The 14,261-nt window shown below is 46.0% G+C and overlaps 1 long non-coding RNA gene across 2 annotated transcripts in view; it reads right to left on the bottom strand.

Moving 5' to 3' along the window:
* Nucleotides 1-766: 766 nt before the first annotated feature.
* LOC121288796 overlaps nucleotides 767-14,261 on the bottom strand; it is an 88,877-nt gene continuing 75,382 nt past the window's right edge. For both annotated transcript variants that reach the window (XR_005945453.1, XR_005945454.1), the window contains 2 exons: nucleotides 13,392-13,529; nucleotides 767-849 (listed from right to left, as the gene is read on the bottom strand). This is a non-coding gene — a long non-coding RNA (uncharacterized LOC121288796). The remainder of the gene's footprint in view (nucleotides 850-13,391; nucleotides 13,530-14,261) is intronic.

Here is a 14,261-nt window from a genome sequence, read left to right as displayed (position 1 = left end):
CTTACTAATGCTCAGACTCACTCATTCCAGTATAAGCATGCTGCTGATCACTTTTTTGACAGCTGCAAGAGGAACCGGTGCCACTGCATCATATTTGTGACGGTAGGGTAGCCTAATGTGCATTGCCAGGCTAAAGCTAGGGTGAGGCCAAAAGCTATTAACACCATTCATTGGTATAGATACATTTTACTTTGATTGTTCTTGCTCTGCACGTTGTCCTCGAGGTGGCTGTGGCGGGGAAGAGACCGTTGTTCACCTCCTTGTAGATTGTGCCTTTGCAAAAAAGGTCTGGAGAGAGATGCAGTGGTTTCTGTCGAGGTTCATCCTGAGTAGTTCTGTGACACAGGACTCTGTGCTCTACGGGCTGTTCCCCGAGACAAACATCAACTGCAGCTGGAGGATCATCAACTCGGTGAAAGACGCTCTTTGGTCTGCCCGAAACTTGTTGGTCTTCCAGCGCAAAGAGTTGTCCCCGACCGAGTGTTGTAGACTGGCACATTCCAAGGTCCAGGGCTACGTGCTGTGGGACATAGTTAAGCTTGGGGCAGCCGCCGCAAAGGCGCAATGGGGAAGGGTCGCTGTCTAAGACCTTTCTGCTACAGTGCACTGAGGGACTGGGAACTGTTTAGAGCCCCTCGGATGTACAGCTCAAAATGAATGTCTGCCAATGATTGTAATATTCATTGTTTGTACCGATACATGTTGTAAAAGTTGAACCTGATTGTACTGTTGTGATGGAGATTTTGAAATGGTTCGAAATGTTTTTGAAGATTTATGAATAAAGTATATTTTTGCAAAAAAAAAAGTTCTTGCTCTGTTCTTCAGGTACATAGTAAAATTCTGTGCTGCCTGTAATAGGATACAGGAATTTTGGAATAGTGACAACATTCTTCAAGCACCACATAAACCACATTATTGTGAAAATGCTAGAATTCTGCCCATGAGTCTCTTTGCTTAGCTCTAACATAAGGACATTTAGCAAGACACAAGACTGTAAATGTCCTTGAAGGCACATCTTTATCATAGATTCCTAAATTTAAAGTATCCAACATTGCTTCTGATCTTTCTGAAGTCACGTAGTGCAACATTTAATCACATGGTGAAGGAAGGAATAAATCTTAGTGAGATGAGCTTCTGCTCCAGCCAATAATGCAATTCACTAAATGCAAGTTATCACTGTAAAATATTTTATCATTGCATAGAAGAAAGAATTTGCATTTATGTAGCATATTTCATAACCTCAGGATTTCCCAAAGCACTTCACAGTACTTCCAAAATGTAGTCACTGTTTAATGTAAATACTAATAGCAATAATTAGTACAAGTCACAGAGTCATAGAGGTCTGCAGCACAGAAAAAGTCCCATCGCTTCTGCACCAGTCAAACAAGTACCTAACTCTTCTAATCCCATTTTCCAGTACTAGGCTCATAGCCTTGTATGCCATGGCATCAAAAGTGCACATCCAAATACTTCTTCAATGTTATGAGGGTTTCTGCCTCTACCACCCTTTCAGGCAGTGAGTTCCAGATTCCCACCACCCTCTGGGTGAAAAAATTCTTCTGCACATCCCCTCTAAACCCTCTGTCCCTTACCTTAAATCTATGCCCCCTGGTTATTGATCCCTCCACCAAGGGGAAAAGTTCCTTCCTGTCTACCCTATTTGTGCCCCTCATAATTTTATATGCCTCAATCATGTCTCCCCTCAATCTCCTCTGCTGCAGGGAATTTAACCCGAGTCTATCCAATCTCTCCTCATAACTAAAACTCTCCAGCCCAGCAACATCTTGGTAAATCTCCACTGCACTCTAGTGAAATCACATCCTTCCTAGAATGCGGATTCCAGAACTGCACGCAATACTCCAGCTATGGCCTAACTAGTGTTTTATATAGTTCCGCCATAACCTCCCTGCTCTTATATCCTATGCCTCGGCTAATAAAGGCAAGTATCCCATATGCCTTCTTAACCACTTTATCTACCTGTCCCTCTACCTTAAGGGATCGGTGGACATGCATACCAAGGTCCCTCTGATCCTCGGTACTTCCCAGGGTCCTACCATTCACCGTGCATTCCCGTGCCTTGTTTGTCCTGCCCAAATGCATCATTTCACACTTAACTGGATTAAATTCCATTTGCCACTGGTCAGCCCATCTGACCAGCCCGTTTATATCCCCCTGTAATCTAAGGCTATCCTCCTCACTATTTATCACCCCACCAATTTTCATGTCATCTGTGAATTTACTGATCAACCCTCCTACATTCAAGCCTAAATCATTTATGGAAATGGAACAAGCTGAAAAAGTACTGAAACAATAATCTTGATTTTAACTTTCCCCACCCCTGCACCGCCCTCCATCCTGGTCTAGGTGAAGGGGCAATTAAAATATTGCAGGGACTTGACGACTCCTTTCTCACCCTGGTCTGGCTGATTGCAGTGTTGAGGTCCTCCTTAAATATGCAAATCAAGCTCCAATAATATATCAGGTCCCAAACTGCTACTTTAACCTGAGGCCAGAGCAAGGAAGCAGGAATGGATTCCCTGTGGGAACAGCAGCCAGGGCTAGAAAAGATGCAGCAAGGTAAGTTTTTTTAAAAATTGTATTTGTGGCCCCACAAGGAAATTTTTAGCATTTCTCTCCCAGGTTTCAACACCCCCAAATTCTGTCTCTTGTCAAACCTCGGTCCATTTATCTTGTGCGAAGGACTGCTCCTCTGAATCCCAGTGGCAGTCTCTTGCCACCTGATTTTAGCGACCAGGCTGATCTTCCTGCCGACATCCTGGTTGCAAATGGTATGTTAATAAGGCCCAGCCCTTAACACTGGTTGAGCCTGCCTAATGCTGCTCATTTGCTGCATTTCTGGACAGAAATTAAAATCAATCCAAATGTTGCTGCCTTTTTGTCATTGACCTGCTATATTTGTTTCGGTCATTCATGCATATATGCTGCAGGAAGAATTGATTCATTCAGAAAGTTGTTCAGGTGCTGATGCCAGATCACACTAACATCCTTACAGACTGTATTGATTATGGTCTTATGAATCCCATAGCCAGAGAACTGAATTTTCATATTAATATAACAATAGGGTTGGGGGTTTAATTCTCTAAGATTTCTGCAGGTTGGACAAGCCTTAATCAGATTTATTCCACTATGAATTTAGCAATATAACCAGGTTAGTTGGGACTCCTGCAGTATAATGGCAGCATTTAATGCTCTTTTAGCTATTTTTGCATCTTATGTTTCTCCTCTGCAAATGCCTCAATGAAATGCTCTGTCAAGTAGCCCAGCTAGGGATTGATTAAATCTTCTGGTAATCAGGGCGGGTAGAGTCAAGAGACATGTAACCTTGTGACAAAGGTTTGTTTAGAGGAAGGCAAGAGTGTGCCATGAGGTTTCCTTATTGTGATATTATTATGCACAGACTTCTCAGAGTTGAAAATATGGAATTTGAGATGACCAGGCAGTAATGGAAGTCTGTTTCAATCGGAAAAGACCTCATCTTCTTTCACTCAACTTGATTCTCTCTCAGTTTTCCAGAGTAAAGGACAGAAAGGCCATCCATATTGCAATTAGCTGCAAACATTTACGATTACATGGATAAATTAGTAGAACCCTGAAGAGCACTACAGGCGAACAGTTTTCTTGTGTTGCATCAACAACGTACAGAGAACGAGAAAAGCCAAAAATGTTGGAAATCTCAAATAAAAGTGAAAAATGCTGGAAGTACAGAACTGGTCAATTAGTGTTTGAAAGGATAAGTTGGTTAACGTTTTGGATATGACCCTTCATTAGAGTTCTCATAATTTCTTAAGAATGTACACCTTGTTTATATTTTCTACACCTATTAACTACCCTAAACATTGGAATGCGTCTCTGTTGTTCATATGTCTGAAAGGCTGAACTTGCTGCCAGGCCAGGGTTGCTAACAGAGGTAAACACTGTAGTGATCTTGATACCTTATTCTGGATTGGGGAGTTCACTAACTATGTAAGGCGGGCACCCAATGGATCCCAGACAATACAGAGGGAGCCCATCACCATGTTGAGGGAAATCAGGTAGCAGTACAGCACCCTTAAGAGGAACAGGAAGATGTAAAGAGAAGAAAAGAGACTTGCAGAATTATGGGAAGAGACCAAGTGAGCTATTGGCCTATCAGGCAAGATAGGGAGGCTGAAGAGTGTGAGAGGTAGCTATTGCCAGGTCCTCTCCCTCCAAAACTTCAAAGAATTGGATGATCACAGTGTCTACTGCCATCCCTCTCATGGAGATCCCTGGAGTTGGGGTAGTAAAAATGTGAAGCAGGGATTTGGGCCTGAACCAGGACCCCACAACCCTGTCATTATTTAAGTAAGCAGGTAGTCAAGGGGGAGTTGGCAAACGTTCCTGCTGGGGGCAGGGGAGAGGAGTAGCAAGACTCCTGGCAGTAACAACAGAGGCAAGGACATAGTGGTAGGCCTCACTACCCCATTTCTTATCAATTTTTGCCAATATGGTGGGAACATCCAGCCCATAGTGTCCTGACTTACCAAGTAACATATCTAATAACTGAGGCCACACAGAATAGCAGATACTGAAGCATCCATGTTCAAATGCAGCAAGGCCAGGACAATATTCAAGCTCGGGCTGACCATTTGCAAGTAACATTCACGCCACACAATTGCCAGGCAATGACCATCTCCAACAAGAGAGAATCTAACCAGAGCCCTTTGACATTCAATGGCATTACCATCACTGAATCCCCCATTATCAACATCCTGGGGGTTACCATTGACCAGAAACTGAACTGGACTAGCCATATAAATACTGTGGCTACAAGAGCAGGTCAGAAGCTAGGAACCCTGCGGCGAGTAACTCACCTCCTGACTCCCCAAAGATTGTCCACCATCTACAAGGCACAAGTCAGGAGTGTGATGGAATACTCTCCATTGGCCTAGATTAGTGCAGCTCCAACAACACTCAAGAAGCTTGACACCATCCAGGACAAAGCAGCCCACTTGATTGGCACCCCATCCACAAACATACACTCCATCCACCACCGGTGCACAGTGGCAGCAGTGGGCGGAATCGTCCCAGTTTTAACTGCCGGCCGCAATGGCTGCTTTTCTAGCTGCCTCATTAATCATACATTCCCAGGAAACACGCCGTTTCAATGGCGGACAGGCTCTCATTTGCCTACCATGCCATCACCTCGCCACTTCGTCACGCCGGGCACCATACTTGAAGTGCAGCCGTGCACACACCTCTCAGTGCATCCGGCCAGGATTGCTGCAAAGGAGACATGGCCCCAAAAGGTAAGGAGACTGCAGCTTCTGGTTTAAGATTCAACCCTCGAGTGCCTTTTGGACGCCGTGGAGACTCGCCAAGATATCTTCTACCCCCACTCTGGGGGAAGACCAGCAAGGAAGGTCACCAATCTGGCTTGGGAGGCGATGGCAACGGTGGTCAGCACCAATGCCCTGCAAAAGAAGACAGCCATCCAGTGCCGCAAGAGGATGAATGATCTCATCCGTTCCGCCAGGTTAAGTCACTCTTCTCATCACTCTCAACTCACACACTCACAAACCCATCACACATCCACAAGCATCTCACATCTCAAGCGGCAGCATCACTCTCAAACACCCTCCATCTCCATCAGGCTCATATCCTCTGGAGCTCGCATCCTCATCCCATCCATGGCTCTGCTCACCACATAAACATTCCATACAGTCCCACGTGTCACACTCTCTCCATACTTTTTTTGCAGGAGAATCTGGCTCAAAGCAGCAGGGAGAGGTCCCAGACCGGGGGTGGAATGGCCCGCATTAGGCCCCTCACTCGCTTTGAGAAGCAGACCATCGCGCTGACTGGTGAGGATGTAGACCATGCCTGCAGCAATGGTGAGGTCAGCAGCACACATCCATGTGAGGTTCCTGCACCACATCATCCCTCTCTCAATGCAAATGAGTGCTCACTCTGCTGCCATGCACTAATTGTCTCTTTGGTTCACAGGGAGCTCTGCCAAGTGACTGACACCCTTAGCCAGCCAGTTCCCTCAGCTCCATCCACGTCCTTATCTCCAGCCAAGAGGCCGCCTCCCCCATTGAAGAGCTGGAAATAAGCAGCCTGGAAGAGTCATAGAGTTATAGTCATAGAGTTATACAGCACAGAAACAGGCCCTTCGGTCATCATGTCTGTGCCAGCCATCAAGCACCTATCTATTCTAATCCCATTTTCCAGTACTAGGTCCATAGCCCTGAATGCTATGGCGTTTCAAGTGCTCATCTAAATAATTCTTAATGTTGTGAGGAGAAGCGCTGTCACAGTGCTTATGCAGACCCTTCACCAGCGCAGAAACACACATCTCGATGGAACCTAAATCTAGAGCAGGCTCGGGTTCGTAATTGTGTGGTCACCACATGGACCTATGTTCACAGCAGGAGGAGACAAGTTCAGCTGAGCTCCCTGGCACTTTGAGGACTGCTGGGAAAGAGGCACTTGCGAGATCCGAATCAGGTGACGGGTCTCTGGATTCAATCTTGAACTCATCGTGAGGAGTCAGCAGAAGGCGGGGGAACATCACACAGAGCTGCTAGAAGCCCACAACAGAGTGGCACACAAGTCAGAGGAGTGCATCCGCCTGCTCTCTGATGAAGTGGTGCCCACATGTGCGCATATGAAGGTCTCCATTAGAAGGATGGTGGACGCCATGGAGACCCTGGTCCAGCAGAAGGTGCTCCTTCCTCTCAAAGAGTCAGGCTGGAGCCCTCAGGCACCCGATGGGAAGAGGAGTGACAGCTGGACACCACTCAGGAATCTCAGAGGCTGTCCTCACCCTCAGAGTCTCCTTTGCCTGTAACCTCATCCTCTGTCACTACAGAGGGAGCAATTGGCTCACAGGAGGACAACCAAAGCAAGCCGGGACCCCTAAGGCTTTGGCTGTCCAGAGGACCCATGCCAAAGTCATCAGAGGCCACAGGGCCAACCTTGCACAGGCTGTCTCCACCCCTGCTGCGGATGTCAGGGCATAACTGAAAAGTCTAAGACATTGAAAAGTTAAGAAATTCTGATCACAATTCGTTGCATGGCTGAACACATTTTGCCACTTTACAATCTGAAAATATGTTCACTTTTATTGAATAATGTGTAATGGTGCTTCAGCTTCATTTACAGCCATCGTGAGTCAGCCGCCTGTATCCCATCCCACACAGTCGGACCATGAGTGATTCTGGAGGGAGAAGTATGTATGTAGCAGAGCTTCGTGCAAGCATTCTCTCATGCATGCGGATCCGTCCCACATCACACGCATCCCACTGTCCTGAACATTTTCAATGCTGCCTGCTGGGGTTCACTTTCAGTTGTCCATCTGAGCTGACCTGTATCTCCGCCCACACACTGATCACACTCCCATGCAGCACCTGTTCTCGCCCACCACGAGTCTCATTTCACTTTTGACTTAACAAGCATGGTAGTGGTATAGTTTTACTTCAGGACCCCGCCCTTTCCCCTCCCCCAGTGACCCATTTCCTTTCCCCCATCACAGTTGACACTCTGGCCACCTGCCCACCATCACCTACCAGTCACAACCCTTTTTCTCAGGGATGTCCAGATGAACATGCACTTCCTACCTTCCCGAAAATCCCACCCCCATCCATAATAACCTCCCCAACCTCCTCCTTCTCACACACAGGGTCCGTGTCTACCTCTGAGTCACCAGCATCAATCGCCATCCCCTCTATTGATACTGTTGCACCCTCACCCTCCCATCCTACTGCCTCACTCTGCCCTTGGTCATTCTCACCATTCCCTCAGACCATGCCCACCTTCAGCTCGCTCCTCAGGAGGCATTCATCGACTCCACAGACCCCTCCCTTCCCTCCTTGGAACTTCTTCCCCTCTCAGGACTCCTTCTTCCCTCTGAACTCCTTCCCCTCCCAGGACTCCTTCCCCCTCCAACTCCTTCCCTTACACCATCCCTGCCCCCTTACACCTACATCCCCAGTTGCCGTATTCTCCCCCGTTACACCTTCCTCCCTCTATACACCCTCCCTCCCAACCTCATCTCCCGATACCTTTGTTTTCCCACCTCACAAACCCCTCCCCGACACATCTTCCTCTTCCAGTCGAACCTAGACCTTCCTCTCCCACCCCTTGGTACATCATCCTCTCCCAAACACAGCTGGACCTTCTTCTCCACCCCCTCATGGTTGCAGACAATGGCCAAGACACTGAGCAGAACCTCAACGGTGACTTCTGTGAGCTGCTTCGCGGCGGAGCCATGTCCATTAGAATCCACCCAGTATGTGATGGACATTCCTCCAGGGTTCTGTTGTTGTCAGGCTCCAACATCTTCTGCTCCTCAGATGCCCATGATGTGAGCAAGGCCCTGACGTAAGTCCCAACTTCTGCAGGTCACGCTTGTCAAGACGTGTTGTGCGTCAGAGTGTCTTCCCGCTGCCTTGGGTGGTAAATTTGACGTGGTGGGGTGATTTTGGCGAGCTGGGTTTATAATGTCATGCAGACGTATTATAATTAAGTTTCCGACGTCCAACGGCGTAAAACGCGGCCCGCCATTGATGGGCAGAGCAGACAATTACAAACTGGTTTCACAATATTGTGAAACCGATTTTTGGCTGGCTTCTTGCCATGTTGTCCGCACACACCGCCAAACATGCCCGCCGCCAATGGGCACAGAAAACATCCACCCATGGATAGGATGCACTGCAGGAACTCAACAAGGCTCCTTAGACAGCACCTTCCAAACCCACAACCACTACCATCTAGAAGAACAAGGACAGCAGACATATGGGAACACCACCACCTGGAAGTTTCACTCCAAGCCACTCACCATCCTGACTTGGAAATATATCACCATTCCTTCACTGCCGCTGGGTCGAAATCCTGGAACTCCCTCCCTAATAGCACTGTATGTGTACCTACACCACATGGACTGTAGCAGTTCAAGAAGGCAGCTTACCTCCACCTTCTCAAAGGCAATTAGGGATAATAAATATTGGCCTAGCCAGTGACACCCACATCCCATAAACAAATAAAAAAAATCCTGCTGACGGTGCATTTTACCAAGGCAGGACTGGATGCAGAGAGGCTGCTTGCCCTAAGGAATCGGGCAGCCGATTTATTTTTATAAAGGGCCAACTTATGTTGCCATTGGCATTTTGCCGATAGTGGCGAGAAACCCCAGTCTGTGGGAATGCCACCATCTAAATGGAGACAGCCTCTCAGCAGCAGCCAGGAGGGAAGGTCTCCTGGGCTAAAGAAGGGTCCGCGGGAAGGGAAGGCAGAACCCAAAGGCCCAATAGCCTCCACGGAGGAGCTTGCCCTCTGTTACTCCACATGGTGATTTTAAAATTTTCCTTTTTTCTTACCTGGCCCACCTCCCAAGGTCTCCTGCATTCCTCAGCAGTGACCACTTGGCATTGCTGAGGCTTCAGAGCTGTCAGCCCTCTGATTTGGCCAGCGCTATCAAAAGCATGCCTGCCTTCCTAAATTGGACAGCGAACCCATAGGCAACCAATGAGGAGACTGCTTGTGGTAAAGTTGCTGAGCATGTCTCACTGCCAGTAATTCTGGGTTTGGGACCTGCATTTTATCCCTTGTAAAAGTCAGGATCCCTGGAAGAAAAATTGAACCAGGTCTTTGGGTGCTATGAGTGCAACAAGAGCTCCAAAATGCCTCCAGTGACACACGCACACATTTGGGATGAATCGCAATAGCAGCCATATTGATCACTCAGACAGTTACTCCTTAGCAGACATACTTTCAATTTGGGGGCAGAATTTTCTGGTTCTAGGATTAAATTCAAGGCAAAAAGTAGAGCACAAAAGTTCAAGGAAGTCACCTAGATTCCCATGTGTCTTGCTTTATGGAATTATTTTTATTAGTCATTTTTAGAGGTTGAGCTCTTAGAAACAAGCACATCATGACATCAATCAGTGTGCAACTGTGGCTTGGTGCCAGCTATGCCATTTTGGAGCTCAATGCTCCAGCGAATACCCTTTCTTAATCTTGCACAACTGAACAGCAGCAGGTTTGTTACTGGCTGATTTCTTTTGGCTGTTGCTTTGATTATGCTTGTGTTTTGTGCTGTCTATACTTGTTTCAGTTTGCAAAACTCTAAAAGGAGTGTTGTAAAGGGGTTTGGCTGATTTGAAGGCTTCTGAATAAATTGATTACTGAAGTGAAATTTTCAAAGCTCATCCGAGATTGGCTTGGAAATATTAACAAATAAATTTGAATTTGCTTGTTCTGAGTAAGACTTCCTTTTTCCAGTTTCCCGTAACAGCACACCCACTTGCTTCAGAATTCCCCCAGTGTGCTTGCTTGAATTTATTAGCACACTGTCTGCTGACAGTAGTTTTAACCCTAAGAAAAGGTGAGTTTAGGTCAGATGGGAAGTAAAACTTAGTTAAATTTCAAACCAAACCTCACCCCAATTCCAACCCACCCTCTTCCAGTTTTAACAGAGGGGTGTTGGGGCAGGCCAATCTCAGCAGTAGGGTCCATCACTGAAATATTTTAAGGAGGCATTCCTGCATTTTACTTTTAACTAATGTCAGCTGGGTTTCCCCAAGGTTCAGAAATGACTACAGGTAAAAGGAGGCAAGAAGAGTCCAATCTATAAGTTAATTGCATTTACACCATTACTTGTGGGCCAGGAGGAGCAAGTGTTTCATTCAGGCCTGACAGGCTTCCCTCTGATCTGTGACCTGTAATTGCCTCTCATGATCTCTTCAGCCCACCCCTGCCCCATTCTCCAAATTCCCTACAATCTCCAATCACCCCCCAACGACTTACCTGTCACCTGTGTTTCGGCTGCTTGTCCACACGACAAGCAGCCATTCTGCCATTCAGACTAGCTGTCAGGTGGGAAAGCTAATGAAAATATGCAAACAACATCCTGTAATTTAATCTTGCAGGATGTCCGGGAAACCCTTAATGCAGTATTCCCAGTCCGGAAATCCTCCCCATGAACCCTGCTCCCTTTGTGGCCCCAAGTAAATACCGCGCTCTCTGTGTAAATAAGCATTAATAGGATACCTGTTGCCTTGTTTGTTTTATTTTAAGTCATTGTATCCATTATCCAGACCAGGAAATGGATTTTGCCAGAACGGTTCAGTATTATGTCAGATGATGAGTTCTCTAAATAGAATAGATTGGATATGCAGAGGCAGCAATTTTCTTCACATTGTGTTTATTGGTGTGATGAATGATTCCCTAGCCATACTGCCTCCAGAGTGCTTGGGACTGCTTAAATTTGAATTCCCTTATCTGCCATTTGTGGAATTTATTTTCTTTTAAATCAGTTTTTCTCTGTAGCTTTCTTCTGTTATCTCCCTGCTCCCTATCTTGAAGCCATTGCCTCTCTCACTGCAGGTCCACGGTTCTAGCAGAACTATTTGACCTCTGATACCTCTTCCCTGGATGACCCTTAGCAGTGAATGCCAGCTGCCTTTCTGACTGTGCAGGATATTACAACGTCTCAGGCCTGTCTTCAGCTGTCCTCCACTTATAGCAATATGCTGTATCATGATTAGGAGCAGGGGCTCTGGCCTTTATTTTCATTTCCCTGACCCAGGGCATTATAACCAATAGTAGTATTGTTATCACAAGCCTGGTTTTGATCATCTACCTCCACACAGTTCAAACCTGGACAGAGTAGCTAAATCTAATTTAATTATAATTTAATTAACATTTTTAAAAAGTATTTTTTTATTTTGAATTTAACAGTAAAATGAGGTTTATCAAGTTGTATGCCTCACATTTTTGTATATCACTGTAAAATCATGAGACTTAACAGCCATGATCAGCAAAGTGAGTCATTATCTCAAGGGTCCTTCTGCACCAACCATATACTTTAGTTCGGTTTCCTACTTCTCAAGATATATTTACCTAAATATGGAGCAGGAGTATCCCTACCCCGATTATGACCTTGACTGGCCACCTGATTGCCGCTACCACTTTCCTGATCCCAGCCACTGCCCTCTCTCCCTATTGTCCCCTTTCATATTTTGGACAGAATACAGGGGTGAATTTTATGTCCTGCGCGCACCCCCCCCCCCACCCCCCCCGACGCCCTTGGCGGTGTTTCTGAACGCAGGGAGGCATGGAAAATAAAGTGGGTGGCCAGCCTACTGCTTTCCCGCCCACCCCCAACCCATCAGGGTTATTATCACATGGGGGGGTGGGTGAAGCATCAGGCAACCCTCTTGCCTCAGGGCTACTGAGGCCCTTGGTGGGCAATAAGCAGCTACTTAAGGGCCTCAATCTGCCTCCACCACTAAATTATGTTGGCTGGGGAACGCAGAAGGAAGGGGCCAGCCAAGCAGTTTTGACAGCTTGGGCTAAAGGCAGGCGCAAAGGGGATACCTCCTTTAGGGGCAACCCCTCAAGGTGGAAGCTCTACTTTGTGCCTCCTTCCTGGCCTCTCTAACACAACCAGCCCCACACCTCTTCCTCCTCTTGCTGGAATCATGAAAATATGCCCACCCAAAATTCCCGAACTTAGTTTAAGTCTGGAAGACATCTTCTCGGGACTCCACGTAGTCCCAACAGTGATCGCCACTGTGTTCTGGCACGGCTCAGACTAATGGCCAATCTGATTGGCCAGCAGTTCTCTAAGGTGGGGCTTCCTGTCCCTGGGGGTTGGAGGTCCTACTATTAAGTAATTAAGGCCACCCCTAGCATATTATGCTGTCATCAGCAGCTTTCTGATTGGCACGGTGCCAACGGTCTTTACAGTGGGTAATCCCATCCACGTAAAATTTACTCCATGGGAGAACTTCCTGCTCTTCTTCAAATAATGCAATGGGACCTTTTAAGTCCACCTGACTGGGAAGATCGAGACTCGGCTTAACATTTCATGCAAAGGACAGCACTTATAGCGATGCAGCATCTGCTCCCTCAGTCCTGGATCGACATATCAGCTGAGATCATGTGCTTCAGTCTGAATCCTGCTTGAACATGGCACATTTATGACTAAGAGGAAGAGATGCTATCAATGGGCCAAGATGACACTCAAGGTTGGAATTTTTCATTAAGGTATTATTCAGGGCACTGATTAACACACCAGCATCAACATCATGTTTGCATTATTTTATCAACAACTTTGTTAAGATAGGGTACTTGGGAATTTAATACAATTTTTGATAACCAGATTAATGGTTTAGTTAATTAAAACAGTTCATAAGGAATTTGACCTGGATATGTTAATCAAGTGCTAAAAATAGGGCACATTGGAACTTCAACGCTAGCTTAACTCGGCACAAATGAGGTTTCAATCAGTCAATTCCCAAGAGTTAGCATTTTACCAGCTATCCCTGAATTTACAGAACCATAAAGTTAAAGGTGAAAGGAAAAATTATTTATACAATGATGTAATTTATGAAAATAGCTCTCACCTAAGATAAGGCACCACCACTCTTTATTGATACACCATCAGTTCTTCATAGGAACAGGGGTTCTGCTGTTTTTCAAAATTATCTGTTCTGAAGGTGTTTATTATTTTCTTTTTGAGTATCTTGGGTTCTTGCTGACTACTGCAAAAATAATTGCATGGGATGACCATCTTTTAAGAATGCTCATACAGCAAATGAAATATTCATCAGCAAAGGATTAGACATGATCATATGTTTAGTCTTTAAACCATTGGAGACTCAGTAGAAATGAGATGTTAATACCTTTACATAATAAATCATCAGGGAAATCAGACAGAGGAGAAATTGGCATTTTTACCTGTACAGGGAGACACACAAAAAGGACAACTTCGGTTATGCACCTTGTTTTATGGTGTATGTTACTGTTTTAGGTCATTGATCCAGTGAAGTTTTGCACCTGTGGGCTGACAGTTTATTATATTCTGTAACATTTTGTTGGATGTTTGGGTACTGAGTGTACCAAGTATGCCTCTGTTCATGACCAGAACTTAAATTGTGTCTATTTGCATGCTCATCTGGCTGCTGCTCAGACCTGAGCTAATTATTTCTATCTTGTTTTTTTTCTCTTACCCCTCTCAGGCCCTTCTCTCTTGTCTCCTCCCCTCCTGTCACCCAACATGTCACCTTTAATTTTGCTTCTGTTGAGTACTTAGCCTTCCCAAATACCTGCCCCAAACCATCACTCTGCATATCCATTCTGTGGAATTCCCTTCCCCTGAGAGAAGCGAAGGCTGGGTCATTGGATATGTTCAAGTTCCAATCCTGATCTTCAGTGCTGTTGGATAGTTTGAGGGGCTCAGTTTTAGTGTCACCCTGGGAGGTCTGTTGATTGAT

Source organism: Carcharodon carcharias, chromosome 16, assembly GCF_017639515.1.
Source record: "Carcharodon carcharias isolate sCarCar2 chromosome 16, sCarCar2.pri, whole genome shotgun sequence".
In the NCBI taxonomy this organism is placed as follows: domain Eukaryota; kingdom Metazoa; phylum Chordata; class Chondrichthyes; order Lamniformes; family Lamnidae; genus Carcharodon; species Carcharodon carcharias.
Note: the sequence above shows the minus strand (reverse complement) of the source record. Positions and strands in the feature narration are given on the sequence as shown.